The sequence below is a fragment of the Erythranthe guttata genome, chromosome 2, assembly GCF_056151865.1.
Source record: "Erythranthe guttata isolate IM_541 chromosome 2, IM_541, whole genome shotgun sequence".
Taxonomy (NCBI): domain Eukaryota; kingdom Viridiplantae; phylum Streptophyta; class Magnoliopsida; order Lamiales; family Phrymaceae; genus Erythranthe; species Erythranthe guttata.
Window position 1 is genome coordinate 4,981,193 of NC_142534.1, and position 16,110 is coordinate 4,997,302.

The 16,110-nt window shown below is 32.8% G+C and overlaps 2 long non-coding RNA genes across 4 annotated transcripts; one reads left to right on the forward strand and one right to left on the reverse strand.

Moving 5' to 3' along the window:
* Positions 1-1,010: 1,010 nt before the first annotated feature.
* Positions 1,011-1,788, reverse strand: LOC148772171 (uncharacterized). Its single transcript, XR_016030059.1, has 2 exons — positions 1,410-1,788; positions 1,011-1,222 (listed from the first exon to the last, which is right to left on the reverse strand). It is a non-coding gene; the product is annotated as an uncharacterized LOC148772171 (long non-coding RNA).
* Positions 1,789-13,599: 11,811 nt separating this feature from the next.
* Positions 13,600-15,716, forward strand: LOC148772172 (uncharacterized). 3 transcript variants are annotated; one of them, XR_016034574.1, is made up of 5 exons: positions 13,600-14,253; positions 14,448-14,510; positions 14,618-14,727; positions 14,825-15,116; positions 15,381-15,716. It is a non-coding gene; the product is annotated as an uncharacterized LOC148772172 (long non-coding RNA). The 3 variants fall into 3 exon arrangements; XR_016034575.1 differs by having other exon boundaries at positions 13,611-14,253; positions 14,448-14,498; positions 15,041-15,116; XR_016034573.1 differs by having other exon boundaries at positions 13,612-14,253; positions 15,041-15,116.
* The last annotated feature ends 394 nt before the right edge of the window (positions 15,717-16,110 follow it).

A 16,110-nucleotide genomic window follows, 5' to 3' on the forward strand; every position in this document is an offset into this window, starting at 1 on the left:
TTAAAATATGAGTAAACTGCAAAAAGTACTCATGTGTAATTTCTAAATTGTAAAAATCTCCATGTGGTAAATAAACTAGCAAAAATACTCTATAAAATTTAGTCAAAGGCAGAAATCCCCCTGGTTGACTTTCGTGTGGCTCACTCACTGGATGAGCGGTTGGTACGTGGCCGATTTTTGAATGTGAAATGACGAAATTGTTCCTCAGAATGTATTTATACGTATATATAGTATATGTATATATTTTTCCTTTTAATTTGATTTTTTTTAGAAATTAAAATATTATTAAAAAAATTAGTACAAATTAAATTGAAAAACTATTAAAAATATAGTAATCAAATTAAGTATAGGGTTTTTAAATACAAATTAAAGAAATATGTAATAATGAATTTAAGTTTTCTTTTGATATAGGGATAATTTGAAATATATATATCAATTATTGATAAAAAATAGAAGGGGTTATTTTACATACCCCCCTAGCCACCAAATAAACTAGGGATAAACTCAAGCCCAAATCATCCTTTGACATACCCCCCTGGGGACGCGAAAGTACTATACTACCCTTATGTGCAATTTTCGGCCAAACTGCATTCAGCATTTATGGTCCTGCATTTATCATTTTCGCTGATTTATTTATTATTTTTTTTTTTTTATAAATCTGTTTGTTAAATATATATATATATATATATATATATATATATATATATATATATATATATATATATATATATATATATATATATATATATATATATATATATATATATATATATATATATATATATATATATATATATATATATATATATATATATTTAATTTTATTTATTTTTTTTTATTTTTTTTTTAATTTTCAAAACAATATGTTTACAGTACTGAAAATAACTACATGTAACTACCTATAGTAATTCATAGTTATGTTCGTTTTTTCCCATATTTTTAGTCGATCAATTGTATACACACACGAATACTGACTTGTACAAAATAAATTCATAAAACCCCAACAAAAATTTACAAATTTAAATATTTTTATTATAAATCACATCAGAACCAATAAAATACAAAACGAAAATACATAAATATACGCATATATAACTACATGTAACTACATGTTACTATAGTAATGTATAGTAATGTATACAGTCTGTTGAACAGATCTGATGTAACTTAAAAAAACAAAAATTTGACACCTTCAAGGAAAGGATCAATGGCCTTCATTAAGCTGCAATTGCAAAATCAAAACAAAAAGAAATTACTTTAGTGCAAATCAACAAATTTGAATAAAAACATCAAAACACTCAAAAATCACCAAACATTATTAAGAGATCGAGAGATAGAGAGAGGGTTATTGCTGGGAAATGCAAAAAATATAGAAATAAATCTGAAAAGATAAAAATAAACGAAATTACCATCAAAATATAGATCCCGACGAGAGGAATCCAACGGTGGATGACCCGTCAAATTTCGACGGGTGGAACACAAAATAAAGCTCCAGCAAGACCACCGTCTTCGAATGAAAAAAAATTGCAGAAACAGATCCGCGCTCGAAACTGAATGAAATCACCACCAAAAGAAAGAGCTCGACGAGAGGAATCCAACGGTAGTTAAACCATCGAATTCCGACCACCGGAGAGAGAGATATGGCTCCGGGAAGCAATTTCGTCGGTGAGAGGTTTGTAGAGGCGGGATTTTGAATCTGGGAAAAGAAGAGAGAGACCGTGAGTGGCTAGGGTTAAAACTGATTTTAGAAGGGTATTATAGGTACTTCAGGGTAGCCCAGGGGGGTATGTCAAAATATTTTCGAAATGAGGGAGGTTTCACCTAGAGTGTAATCCACTTGATAGTTAGTTCTATATAATTTGGAAATGAGGGGGGTCTACAAAATAATCCCAAAATAGAAATAAAAGACTCATTGCACTTTTCTAGTTAAGATATAACAAAAATAAAATAATTAAAATATTTATAAAATATAAGAATTTATTAATTCCAAAACCTTGGAGGTATTTTTGTCTTTTTATATCAATTCAACACTCAAATGAATAATGAATAACCAAGTGTGATCTATAAATAATTTCATAGGGGGATTTTACTAATTTATTTAACACATGAGAGGTTTTTGCTATTTTGAGATTACACATGAATATTTTTTGCAATTTACTTGTCAAAATACACACAATGGGAAACAATTTAATCCCGAAACGCATCAATATAATTATACTGTCATAGTAAAAACTTAAGTCAAACCACATCCAATAACACCAAAAAAAAAAAAATCAGACAAGAGCTCAATGAGAGATGACCAACGACCGCCACAGACGATGGCCGACGACCTACAGTGTGACACGGGAAATGGATGGAGCTCAAAGTCAAGACGAGTGTTCAGAGGAAAACGGGAAAAATAACTGAAAAAACAACTGAGGGTTATCTAATGTTCATGTTATATATATATGGTCAAATCTGGGTGTGGGTTTCATTTTTTTTAATAGTCAACCACACAGTAATCTAAGTAATCTAAGTGAAGTTGACTATAACACTTAGATTGCTGTGTGGTTGACTATAAAAAAAAATGGGCTCTTAAGATATATGTCCCTGGTGACAAAACTAATTAGAATTAAATGACAAGTCCAACTAAATATTTGTTTCACATCCTTTATTAAATTCATTAAAAAATGTTTCTCCACTCACAAATTCAAAATTTGCATTAAGTAAAATTCAAACTGCATTTATCATTTTTTATTATGCATTTAATATCTTCGTTTTCCATCTAACATATTCTTTTTCGTTTTTCACTCTAGCACTTTTTACATTATTATAAACAACTTAGTTTTTTTCCCCTTATTTTTAACATTTTATTGAAAATTACAAAATAAAATATTTTTCGTTTTTTTAAATAGTACAGCAGATTTTAAAAGTAGTCTACTATCGTATACTATGGCGTACTATAATATACTAATATTGAAAATTATGAATGTTTTTTAAACAAAATCGGTCGTAGTCATCTATAGACACATGTAGTAACCATAGTAATCCGTAGTTACGTACTCTTAAAATCCTAACTTCCATTTTAAACCCTAGCCGCTACCCATTCCTAGACACTCGTAGTAATTCATAGACATTAGTAGTCATACGCACTCATCCAATATAAAACCCTAGATCCGCCACCATCTTCACCTATGAAAATGGATATCCGAAATCTGCCCATAATCATCGAACCTTTCATTCTCTTGCTCTACGTCTCACTTTTCATCTTAATTAGCCTTCCTCTCTTCCAAACCCAACATCAAATTACGATAAAAAATTACCGTCGGTGTTGAAGAAAATCACCACCGACGCAAGCGACCACAACCGCCGTCGTCCCTAATGACCAAAATCACCGCCGCTACCGGCGATTAAAAAACCGCCCCCGCTACCAGCGACCAAAAACCACCGCCGTCCGCCACCCCATATCAAGATCCGATCTGAAAAATTCCTCCTACAATGAGTACTTCCAAGTCAGAACCACTACAGGAGAGAGAGAGAGAGAGAGAGAGAGAGAGAGAGAGAGAGAGAGAGAGAGAGAGAGAGAGAGAGAGAGAGAGAGAGAGAGAGAGAGAGAGAGAGAGAGAGAGAGAGAGAGAGAGAGAGAGAGAGAGAGAGAGAGAGAGAGATGTGTGGAGCTGATGAAACAGAGAAGAGGCCATGGTGGGATGGCAAAGAAAATGATAAAAAAAAAAGAGAAGTTGATGGTGGGCGGCGTTTAGTGAGAGAAAGATAGAGAACTGACAAGAAAATAAGTGGTTTTTTTTTTTAATTAGGTATAATAAGGATATTTTTGGGTTAAATAAAAATAAAAGGATATGGGTCAAATTTTATTTTCAATTAAGGATTTAATTAAAATGTTTTATTTGAGGTTGGCCTCAGATCTAATTATATTTGGTTTGAGGGGTGTCTCCAATATTAACCCTTTTTATTTTTTATAGTCAACCACACAGTAATCTAAGTGAAGTTGGTAGTAATATGTCTGTCAACCATAGTGATATATTACAATAGTAGACAATAATATTATTACGTCATCAGTCAACAAATCAAACAAAAAAAATTAATGTGGTTGACAATAACATTATTGCGTACACACTAATTTTAATGTCAACCATTGTAATGTTGTAATGATAGACAGTATATTATTACGTTGACTGGTCAACAAATCAAACAAAATAAACAAGGCAAACAATAAATAATATTAATGTGGTTGACAATAATATAATCGTGTTTGGAGTAATTTCACTATATCAACCACAATAATATAACTATCAATGTTCAACGGGGGCGGAAAAATAAATTCAAAAAAAAAATAGCTTCAAAAGAAAATGTTAAAATTGGATTTTCTTGATCAAAATTGATGAAATTGTAATTAAATTGGATTTATAATTAGAAATTGAGTTTAAAAGGTTGGAGGTAATTTTGTCATAAACATTAGGTTTTCCTTTACTTATAATACATCTTAAAGAGATGAGATTATTGACGAATAAAATATAACACCTGAATCTAGAATAATAAAAGTGGTTGGTCAGAGACATAGGCATAAAAAACCCCTTTATATAAATGGGTTAGTGGACAAAGCTCTCTCATATAAATTGTACAATTAAGATGGTTCAGAAAAAAAAAAAAATCAATTTTTAAGATAAATCCAAAATATTTTTTAAGTAGTCATTATTAATAATCAAATTCACTATAATACCCTCCACATAGCCCTATATCCAATGTTCTCAATTTTTTTTTCCTTTTTTTTTTTTATTTCTTTTCTCCAGATCTATCCCCTCTTGTTTTCTTCCAACTATGCCACCCTGTTTTCCCTTCCAACCATAGCCGCTCATCTTGCTTCTCTCTCACCACCGTCGCAAACGAGAAGTGAAGCTATATACTCTCTAAAGAAATTGAATAATAAACAATTTAATTTCCCTGTAGGGTATATATATATATATATATATATATATATATATATATATATATATATATATATATATATATATATATATATATATATATATATATATATATATATATATATATATATATATATATATATATGAAAGAAATGAATGAAAGGTATGAAAAATTGAAAGGATAATAGATTGAGATTTTCAGCTCAGTCTTCCAATTTCACACCAGAGATTCACACTTCTAATATACACCACCAGAGTACCTCAAGAAGAACAGATCTTCTCTCTCTCTCTCTCACAACACTAAAACCCTAGATTACCCAGAAAAACCACGAAGGAAGAACAGATCAAGCACTCAAGCTTACCCACTCACCAAAACCCCTATTTCAGAACTCACAGATAGAAAACTGAGGGATTTATGTCGGATATAGGGTTTTTCTCTGTCTTACCCTCTTCTAGCCTCCATACCTGTATTTAAAGGAACTGAAGTCAAATAGAGCCGGTGAAGGCTGTACCGGAGAGTCAAAGTTAGCACTGTACCATGCTTTTTGACCTCCAGCCATAACTCAGTCAAGGCAGTACAAGGGAGGAAGAAGAAAAAAGCAGGAGCGGCGGAGAAGAAAAGGTAAGGTTAGGGTTTCAGAATGAGAGAAGTGAGGAGAGAGAAAGAGGTATTTAAGTGAGACAATGAACGGTCCAGATTCAGCCTAAAACCATAAATGGATTTGGCTCAGAAATGGATTGGGCTCACTCATAAATAACTTGGGCTTAACTCAATATGGTGGTATATAAAAAACAGATGGCAATTGGGCTCTATGGCCCAAAACACATTTGGGTCAAAAACCAACAATTCTCCACCTTGGACCAAATGTGAATCATTAGTGAAAATTTCTAAAAAAATTTTGAAAGTCATCATTGCTGATTTTTGACACACCAGTAGGAGCACACAGTTCATACTGGTATATCAAGTTGAGTTCACATAGAATACAACTTATGTGCATTTAGAATAAATGCAGTGATGCAATCACATAGAAGGCATAATCTTATTCACACAGAAATAAATTTAACAGGCAATCACAAAGAAAGCATAAGTATCAAGTCACACAGACTACTAACTAGCACAAAGCAAGTCAAGGTTTGGAAATAATGTTCAAGTTTTTCAAACAAGAACATAATTTTTCAGAAGGCAGACATTTTGTTCCCATGTCAGCAGGATTAAACTCAGATGGGATTTTCTCAAGATCAATAATCCCCTTTTCAACTACATCCCTAATGAAATGGAACTTCACATCAATATGTTTAGTTCTATCATGAAAAACAGGGTTTTTGCACAGTTGGATGCCAGATTGACTATCAGAAAATACTACCACTTTGGAATTAAGCATATCAACTTCAAACAACAGCCCTTTAAGCCAGATGGCTTCTTTTATAGCTTCAGTGACAGCTATATATTCAGATTCAGTAGTAGACAGAGCCACAATGTTTTGGAGTTGAGATTTCCAACTAACACAAGCACCATTCAAGGTGAACACATAAGAGGTAGAGGATTTTCTATTGTCCCTATCATTGGCAAAGTTCGAATCCACATAACCACACAGTTCAATCTCAGTTTTACCTTTAGAAAACATCAAACCAGTATTCACAGTACCTTTCAAATATCTAAGCAGCCATTTTAATGCCTCCCAATGGGGCAAACCTGGATTAGACATATATCTACTCAAGCAACTCACAGAATATGCAATGTCAGGCCTAGTACTAACCATCAAGTACATAACAGAGCTAATGGCATTGACATATGGCACATTTTTCATTTCAAAGATTTCAGGCTCAGTCTTGGGAGACTGGTCCTTACTTAGCAATAATTGAAAAGCAAGAGGAACAGACACAGGTTTGGCAGACAGCGTAGAAAATTTTTCAAGGATTTTCTCAATATATGAGGATTGATTCAGAAACAAAGTACAGCCACCAGGTATATCTCTAATTATGTCCATGCCAAGAATTCTTTTTGCATCACCAAGAAGTTTCATATCAAACTCATTACTAAGGCATTTAATCACATGATTAACAGTTTAAATGCAAGGACTAGCAAGAAGCATGTCATCCACATAAATAAGCAAGAACACATGAATTTTTGCAGATTCTTTAAAATATAAGCATGGATCATATGAACTTCTTTTAAATTTTAAAGACATCATGCATGCATCAAATTTCTTGTTCCATTGCCTAGGTGACTGTTTCAGTCCATACAAAGATTTCTTTAGCAGGCACACATAATCAGGATGTTTTTTATCAACAAAACCCTCAGGCTGGCACATATAAATTTGCTCATCTAATTCACCATGCAAAAAAACAGTTTTTACATCCATTTGTTTTAATTCCCAGTCAAAGTGAGCAATTAAAGCAAGCATGATTCTAACAATGGTGAATTTCACAACAGGAGCAAATATTTCAGTATAATCAATACCTTCCTTTTGGGTAAACCCCTTAGCCTCTAGCCTAGCTTTGTATCTAACAGAGTCAGACTCATGTTTAACCTTAAACAACCACTTACAGTCAACCAAAGAGCATGTAGGAGGTTCAGGTACAAGAATCCAAGTATGGTTAACATGTAAATACTTCATTTCATCATTCATAGCATTTAACCACTCAACAGACTCATTAGAATTCAAAGATTCCCTATAGGACTTAGGTTCATTACCATCTAGAGAATCAAACACATGAAACACATGAGAAGCAAGTTGATAATCATTCAAATGAGGGGGCCTAACAATGTTTCTTCTATCTCTGTCCCTAGCAAGTTGATAGTCACTAAGATCATTCACAGAGGGAACATCAAGATTAGCATTTTGATAAAAAACAGTGTTTTTAGGCATCTCATTATTAACAACTTCATCATCAGGGTTTTCATTTTCAGTTTGAACAGAATTAATAGGTGGGATCTCCACCTCAGATGAAGTGGTATCAGGTGAAACCATAGTAGGAGCAGATAAGCATGGAAATTCATTTTCATTAAACACAACATTTCTGCTAATCACAATTTTAAAACCCTGATCACCGTACAACCAACATCTATGCCCCTTAACCCCTTCAGGGTATCATAAGAAAACACATTTCACAGATCTGGGGTCAAGTTTATCAAGTTTTTGATGAACAAACACAGTACAACCAAAAACTTTCAAGTTTGATAAATCAACAGGTTTACCACACCATTTAGATTCAGGCAATTCCCCATTTTAGGGCACAGAAGGAGATCTATTTATCAAATAAGCAGCTGTAAGAACAGCTTCACCCCAAAAATGTTTTTTCAAGCCAGAAGAATTTAGCATAGACCTAACTCTATCAAGCAAAGTTCTATTCATTCTTTCTGCAATACTATTTTGTTGGGGTGTATACACAACAATTTTATGTCTCTTAATGCCAGATTCAGAACACAAAGTATCAAATTCAGCATTACAGAATTCAATTCCATTATCAGTTCTCAAAGTTTTGATTTTCTTTCCAGTTTGGTTTTCAATCAAGATTTTCCAATTTTTAAATCTTTCACACACATCATATTTATTCTTGAGTAAAAACACAAACACTTTTCTAGAAATATCATCAACAATAGACAGAAAATATCTATTACCACCATGAGAAGTAACTGGGGCAGGGCCCCACACATCAGCATGCACATATTCAAGTATGTCTGAACATTTAGAAGAATTGGGGAATGGGGAAACAGGAAATTTAACTTTAGTTTGTTTTCCAAGGATGCATGAGTCACATATAGGCAAATTGGTCACACAATCATCACTCAGATAATTATTCTTATGCAGAATTTCAAGACCTTTACCACTTATATGACCTAATCTGTTATGCCACAAGATAGACATGTCATGATTAACAGTGTTGGCATGCAAAACAGGTTCAACAGAACACACATAGAGATTTTGCATTCTAACAGCTTTGAAAACAAATTTATCATGCATCATGATTCTTTGACAACCATCTCCCCAATTACCATGCAAACCACTATCTTCAAGAATAGCAACAGATAACAAATTACTGCTCAGTTTGGGAACATGCCTAACATTTTTAAGAATTAATTCAAAACCAGATTCAAATTTTAGACAGATTGTTCCAATTCCAACTACAGTTTTTCACTATTATCAGCCATAGACACATTACCATTTTCAAGTTTCACATAGGAAGAAAACAGATGTCTATGAGGTGTCATATGATGGGTGCATGCAGAGTCAAAAATTCAATCATTATCACACAGAGAGGAGATCACAGAGTTCACATAATCATGCATTACATCACCAACCATAAACACATCACCAAGGTTATCAGTCACAACATTAGCATGTTCATTGGTTCTTTCCTTTTTAGGCTCAGAACACTCATTAGCATAATGACCATTTTTACCACAGTTATAACACTTTCTGCCTTTGGCTTTAAACTTATTCCACCCCTTGCCCTTTTTAGATTTTGTAAAGACTGGTTTTGGTTACTAGAAGAAGCCTTATTTTGAAATTTATTTTGAAAATTGCTTTGAAACTGATTTTTAGGCTTCCCTTTCACAAAATTGATTTCACCAAAAGATTTACTACCCTTGGTAGTGTTTAAATCCAGTTCTTTGCTTTTTAAACCATTTATCACAGTGTACAAAGAAACCTTATCTCTGCCATACTTAATGGCTGACTTTACATCACTGTAAGTATCAGGGATAGCATTTAACAAAACAATAGGAGAGTAATCATCAATATTTTTGTCTCCAGTTAGCTTAATATCCTGAACCAGTTTTGTAAAAATGTCAAGGTTTTCATCAATGTCTTTGTTTAAATCCAGTTTGAATCTAAAAAAAAATTCCAACAAAAACATTTTGGAGGGCAAGGAGGTTTCAGTATAAAGTTCTTCCAATTTATCCCACAAGGCTTTAGCATTATCTTGTTTTCCTAGTTTTCTAATCACAGAGTCACTTAGGTTCAAGATAATCAAAGAATAAGCAAGTTTATCAAATTCTGCCTTCTTAGCAGCAGTAGTGGTATCATCATATGCTAATGTAACAGCTTTAAAACATTTTTGTTGTACTAAAACACCTTTTATTTTCTGTTGCCAAATAGGAAAATCCCCTTTTCCATCAAAGGAGCTAAGGGATAAGCATTCATAGTTTCACACAGATTAGAGGCACAGAATCACACAGAGTCACACAGAATCACACAGAGATACAAAGTAGGGTTTCAGAGGTTTCAGAGATTATGGCTCCCAAACTCCACAGGTCAACGTACAGAAAAGGAAATTTAGGGTTTCAGAGGTGTTACCTTGACAAAACCAAGTTAGGTTTTGATTACTCCGCTTTGAGTAGAGCTAAGCTATAGCCATAGCTCTAATACCACTGTAGGGTATCAAACTGCCCAGCTCTATTCAAACCTACTGTAAAATATATAAGTTCCCCTTGTGCAATATTGATTACTGCCAAGGAGAATATATATATATATATAAATATGTATAAATGAAAGAAAGGAATGAAAGGTATGAAAAATTGAAAGGATAATAGATTGAAATTTTCAGCTCAATTTTCCAATTTCACACCAGAGATTCACACTTCCAATATACACCACCAGAGTACCTCAAGAAGAACAGATCTTCTCTCTCTCTCACAACACTCAAACCCTAGATTACCCAGAAAAACCACGAAGGAAGAACAGATCAAGCACTCAAGCTTACCCACTCACCAAAACCCCTATTTCAGAACTCACAGATAGAAAACTGAGGGATTTAGGTCGGATTTAGGGTTTTTCTCTGTCTTACCCTCTTCCAGCCTCCATACCTGTATTTAAAGGAACAGAAGTCAAATAGAGCCGGTGAAGGCTGTACCGGAGAGTCAAAGTCAGCACTGTACCATGCTTTTTGACCTCTAGCCATAACTCAGTCAAGGCAGTACAAGGAAGGAAGAAGACAGAAGCAGGAGCGGCGGAGAAGAAGAGGTAAGGTTAGGGTTTCAGAATGAGAGAAGTGAGGAGAGAGAAAGAGGTATTTAAGTGAGACAATGAACGATCCAGATTCATCATAAAATCCAACGGATGGATTTGGCTCAGAAATGGATTGGGCTTACTCATAAATAACTTGGGCTTAACTCAATATGGTGGTGTATAAAAAACAGATGACAATTGGGCTCTATGGCCCAAAACACATTTGGGCCAAAAACTAACATTCCCGCCATTTGTTTGTTTTATGTTGTAATTTTGTATCGCTTGTTCTTCTTCACCGATGTTTGTAAGCGACCAACTTTTCTTTCTTTAATTTCATTTCTATGATTCCGTGAAATGTGATCTAGTTTGTATTGAATATAAGGCATGCCGCTTATTCGTCGGCTGCATGTGGTGCGGTGTGCATTCATTTTTGGTGTCTTTTTTTTCTAAAACAAAAAAAGTACAAAACAGATTAATAGTAGTAGTTTTGTTATTTATAATTGTTAAAATTATTTTTGTGTCTCTTAGTAAAAATGATATAAGTCTTAAAATAAGTGATAGTAGTTTTGTTATAATATGTTGTAGTTGATTTTATTAGAATAAAATAGAAAAATAGTAGTAGTTTTCTTACAATAAGTTATAGTGAATTTCGATAAAATGTTGTGAATTTCAATTTTGTGCCTTTGAAAATGAATTTTTTTGAACAAATTCGACTGATTTTTTTTTTTTTTTTTTTTTTTTTTTTTTAATTTCAGTTCTTGAGCAGGGGAGTCATGCATGGCGGCAGGAGTGGAGGTGGTGGTGTTTGTTGGCGTCCTTTTTGCCATTCATGAAAATGAACAGAACAATAGTAATTTTCTTAAGAAAATTCATGCTACTTTTATTTATTTTGTCGAACCACATTATATTATTTTGTATCGATAATTTGCTTATGACATTTATTAAAGGTGACTAGTAAAATTTTGTTGTGAATTACATTAAGTTAACAATGTATTATGTTAATTTTTAGAGTGGATTACATTATTTTTAAGAGCGAATTAGATTAATTTGGTAGTGATTTATTTTAATTTCATAGTGGAAGTGGACTTTAATAAGTTTGTAATGGATTTCAATTTTGAATTTTTTAAAACCGACTGGAAAATTAATAATAAAAAAATAAAGCTAGAAAAAATTAAATCAAAATAAAAAATATGAAAGTATAAATAAGAAAAAAATTAATTTATAATAAAAACCGAGAATTAAAAAATAGAAATTGAAAAATATTTAAAAATAAAGAAATAAAAAAAACACTAAATAAAATTAATTTAGATAATCTGCATCAAATGAGCTATAACGTATATAAATTTTTAATTTTTAATAAACTAAACTTGGGATTAATTAAATGACACTTAATAAATAAGTCCATCAACGAGTACTTATTCATAAAGTCCTTTGCAAAAAAAATTACACATGGTCCAGAACCAGAAGTTCGTAATAGACTAAAATAGTCTCTTGCTCCAATTTTATCCTTAACTTAATTTAACATCAATTTGAACCCTAATTTCACAAATTAATCAATTTTGAACAAAAACACATTTTCATGGAATATTTCGTTTGTCACCGTCGGTCTTCGGCGTTGACTTTTTTTTTCTTCATGATATTTCCGCCGGTTTCCGACGTTGATTTTTTTTTCCTCCTCCTCCTCCTCCTCCTCCTCCTCCTCCTCCTCCTCCTCCTCCTCCTCCTCCTCCTTCTTCTTCTTCTTCTTCTTCTTCTTCTTGCAGTTTTGTCCCCGATGAATCAATAAGATAGAAAAACAAAATAAAATATGTTATGCTTCATATAGCTAGATTTAGCTACTCACTTTGGGAACATAGACAAAAGTACCAACTGCAACTTCTAAGGGTCTTGTTCATGTTTTGTACCTAATCACTTGCAATTTGTATGTAGCTGTCGATTGGTGATAGCGAAAGAGATGATAGAAAATCTGAAAACATACTGTTAAAAAATTATCACGTAAAAATACCAAAAACTTCACTTCACTGTGATGAACAAACATACAATAAACTATGATTGAAAAAGTATTCGTAAAATCTGGAAAAATGAAATTTCCCATCGAACAAATATAACAAACGACCAAATAAGAATTTTTTATAATTATAACAAAAAGAATGTGAGATCATGTCGTATAATTCATTTCTACGTAATGAAAAGTCAGAAAATCCATTCTATGCAGTAAACTTGTAACATAATAATGACTCAAAAGGCAGAATGTTCTATAATTGTTTCAAAAGCACTAAAATAAATCTTTTCAAAATACTATAACACAACAATATTATTTTAGGAGTAATATGCTAAGAGTTCTTCAACATAAACCTAATTTAAAGTGGATGACAACCTCAAATAAAATATATTAACTAAATCCTTAGTTCAAAATAAAATTTAACCCACATCCTTTTATTTTTGTTTAACCCGAAAATATCCTTAATATAAATAATAATAAATTAGGTTTTACTCTCATTAATCTCTTTCCCCTCCTTTTTTTTCCCAGCCACCCCACCTCCCGTCGTTTTCTCTCTTCTTTTGAATCGTTCCAACTTTCACCCCTTTCTCTACTTTTCTCATATTTTTGCAGACTGAGGATTTCGGTGCCATCGAAATTGGAGAACCCAATCCAGATCTTCCACGGAGTGGTAGAGAAGGCTAAAGGGGGAGATGCGGAGATCTCGAAATTTCGAGATTTTTGGAGACCTCGGCGGTGATGCGGCAGAGCACTACTAGAAAAACGCCATTTAGCAACGGCAATAAGCGATGGGTAATGAATTTGTCTCTAAAACTAATATTTAGCAACGGAATTCGCGACGGTATACAAAATCGTCCCTTCAGCTATAAAGTTTGAACAGTAGCTACGCAAATTAGCTACGGACAATAAATTCGTTTCAAACAAAAAGATTTAGCAATAATTGTAGTGACAGCCAAAGATCCGTGACTAAAACAAAGTATCAATTATTTAATTCATGAATTCATCGTTCACCATTTTTCACTTTTCATTTCAAAATAAAGAAACCCATTTCTTTGTTTTTTCCCATACTCCCAAATTCTCCAATCTCTCCTCAACCCTTTCGTCTCCCTCAATAACCATTCAAGCTAAGTCTTAGTCGGTCCACCATCTTCCTATACGCAAATCACCATTCCCCATCTTCCCTCTCGTCGCCGGTTGAAAAAGGCAAACACCCAAAGGCTCTTAGTTTTCAAGTCCGCCGCCGCCGACCACAAGGCAATCTCTGTAATTCTCACCGAACACTGTTGCGGCACGCTACCCTAGTCGTTCGCCGGTATAGATGATGCCCATCATTAGAGCCGCTAGCCATATTTGAAAGAAAACCCTAATCTTAAATTGGGTAAATTATTTTATTTCATTTTTTTAATTCGAATTTTTTGTATGTTTAATGTCTTGTTAGGTAAAAACCCTAATTTCTAATTAGGTACATAGATTACTGACATAAAATCTAGCTGATATGATAGATTTTATTTTATTTTATTTATTTATTTATTTATTATTATTATGTTGAATAAATTGTTTTTGTGGTACTAGTGACAAAGATTTTGAAGCTTTAGTGAACAAATATTCAGATTGAAGACAACTGTAAGAAGAAAGGTTATTCAATTTCAGTTTTTGAATTACTTTAGAGAATGATTGTTATTCATTTTTTTTTGTGCTTGGTTTATATAATTTACTAATCACATTAATTATATGTTATTTAGTTCCAGGTTTTGAGTTTAAAATTGTGCGTCTGGACTGTATGTGAACAAGAGCTAACATAATTAAGTTGGGGAAAAATAACCGAGGCTGAAACACTTGTGCAATTGAGCAGGTAATATGATAGATTAATTAGTTTTTGTAGAACATTTAGTGTATTATATCCTTTTGATTTTGTTTTGTTTTTTAGTTATATTATAAATATTTTTTAGGAAGAAGTGAAGGTTTAAAGAATCGACCCAATTGGTATACAAAGATGATACCTATAATTATATACCGAGGATAGAAGATTTTGAGATTATATTTGCAGCAAATGATGGTTAGTTGTTGAAATATAATGGTTTGGTTATTCGTATTCCTTTTATTTTAGAAATATTTGTTGTTTATTGTGCAATAATTTTAAGTTAAATTTCATGTTTAATTTCTAGTTCTGCAACACCTGATACATGTAAAGATGATCGAAGATGAGAGTGAGAATTTGAGCAACCTGTGTGTGTGGTGAAGGTATGCTACTTTAATAATTTACTAATTTTAAGTCATACATTTTGTTACAATTCTTCTCTAATCTTTATGATAAATCTAATATTCTGATTATTCTTTTATACTCATTCTACTCAATGCATCTTGTTTTACCACCCTATGTTTTGCATACAAAGTTATGATCTATCAGATATTGTCATAAGTTTCTCATTTTGTCTCTTTTGTCTTCTCTGTCCTTTGTTCTTTGTTACATTGCATTAATTTTTTCTTTTGGTTTACCTAATCCAGGAGATGTTAATGGAGATGAGGCATTAGTGACAGTGGTTATATAAACAAGTTGGAGACAGTACTTTCGCTTGAGGGAGTTGGATGACAGATAAAAAGGAACAACTTTTCAAGAGTGCAAGCTAATATTTCATACTGCCATCGAGCACAAAACTCAATCGGAAGGATCTGTTAGAGATACCATGTCAACATTGCAGTTAAAGGATTGATTTTTTTTGTTTTTATTGTGACTATATTGCAAACGGTTAGAAGATTGTAAATGGATGTTCTGGTTGGATGTTGTATTATGATTTTTATCACACATGCAAAGCTATATATAAGATCATTTGCTTGATTTAATGCTATGTTCTCGGAAAGTGTGGTATTTTTTTAAGAGTATATATGCATCAGGCAATAAATTTGAATAGGTGTTATTTGTGTTGAAATATTTAATAAAATCGAAAACATAATAGAGATTTTGGGATAGATCTATCCATAGTAGTGACGGATTTTGCGAGAAAGTATTTGTTAAGATTAACGACGGATTTGGCGACAACATACTCCATGGCTAAATATGTGACGGATATCGCAACGATTTATAGCCGTTGCAAATTAGCTACGGATTCTACCTCGTCCTCGCTAAAAATTAGCGACGCGGTTTTTATCGATGGCATTAGCAACGGACCGAATCTGTCGCTAAACCCTCTTTAGCGACGGATATTCGCAATTTAGAGACGAATATGTCCGTTGCTAA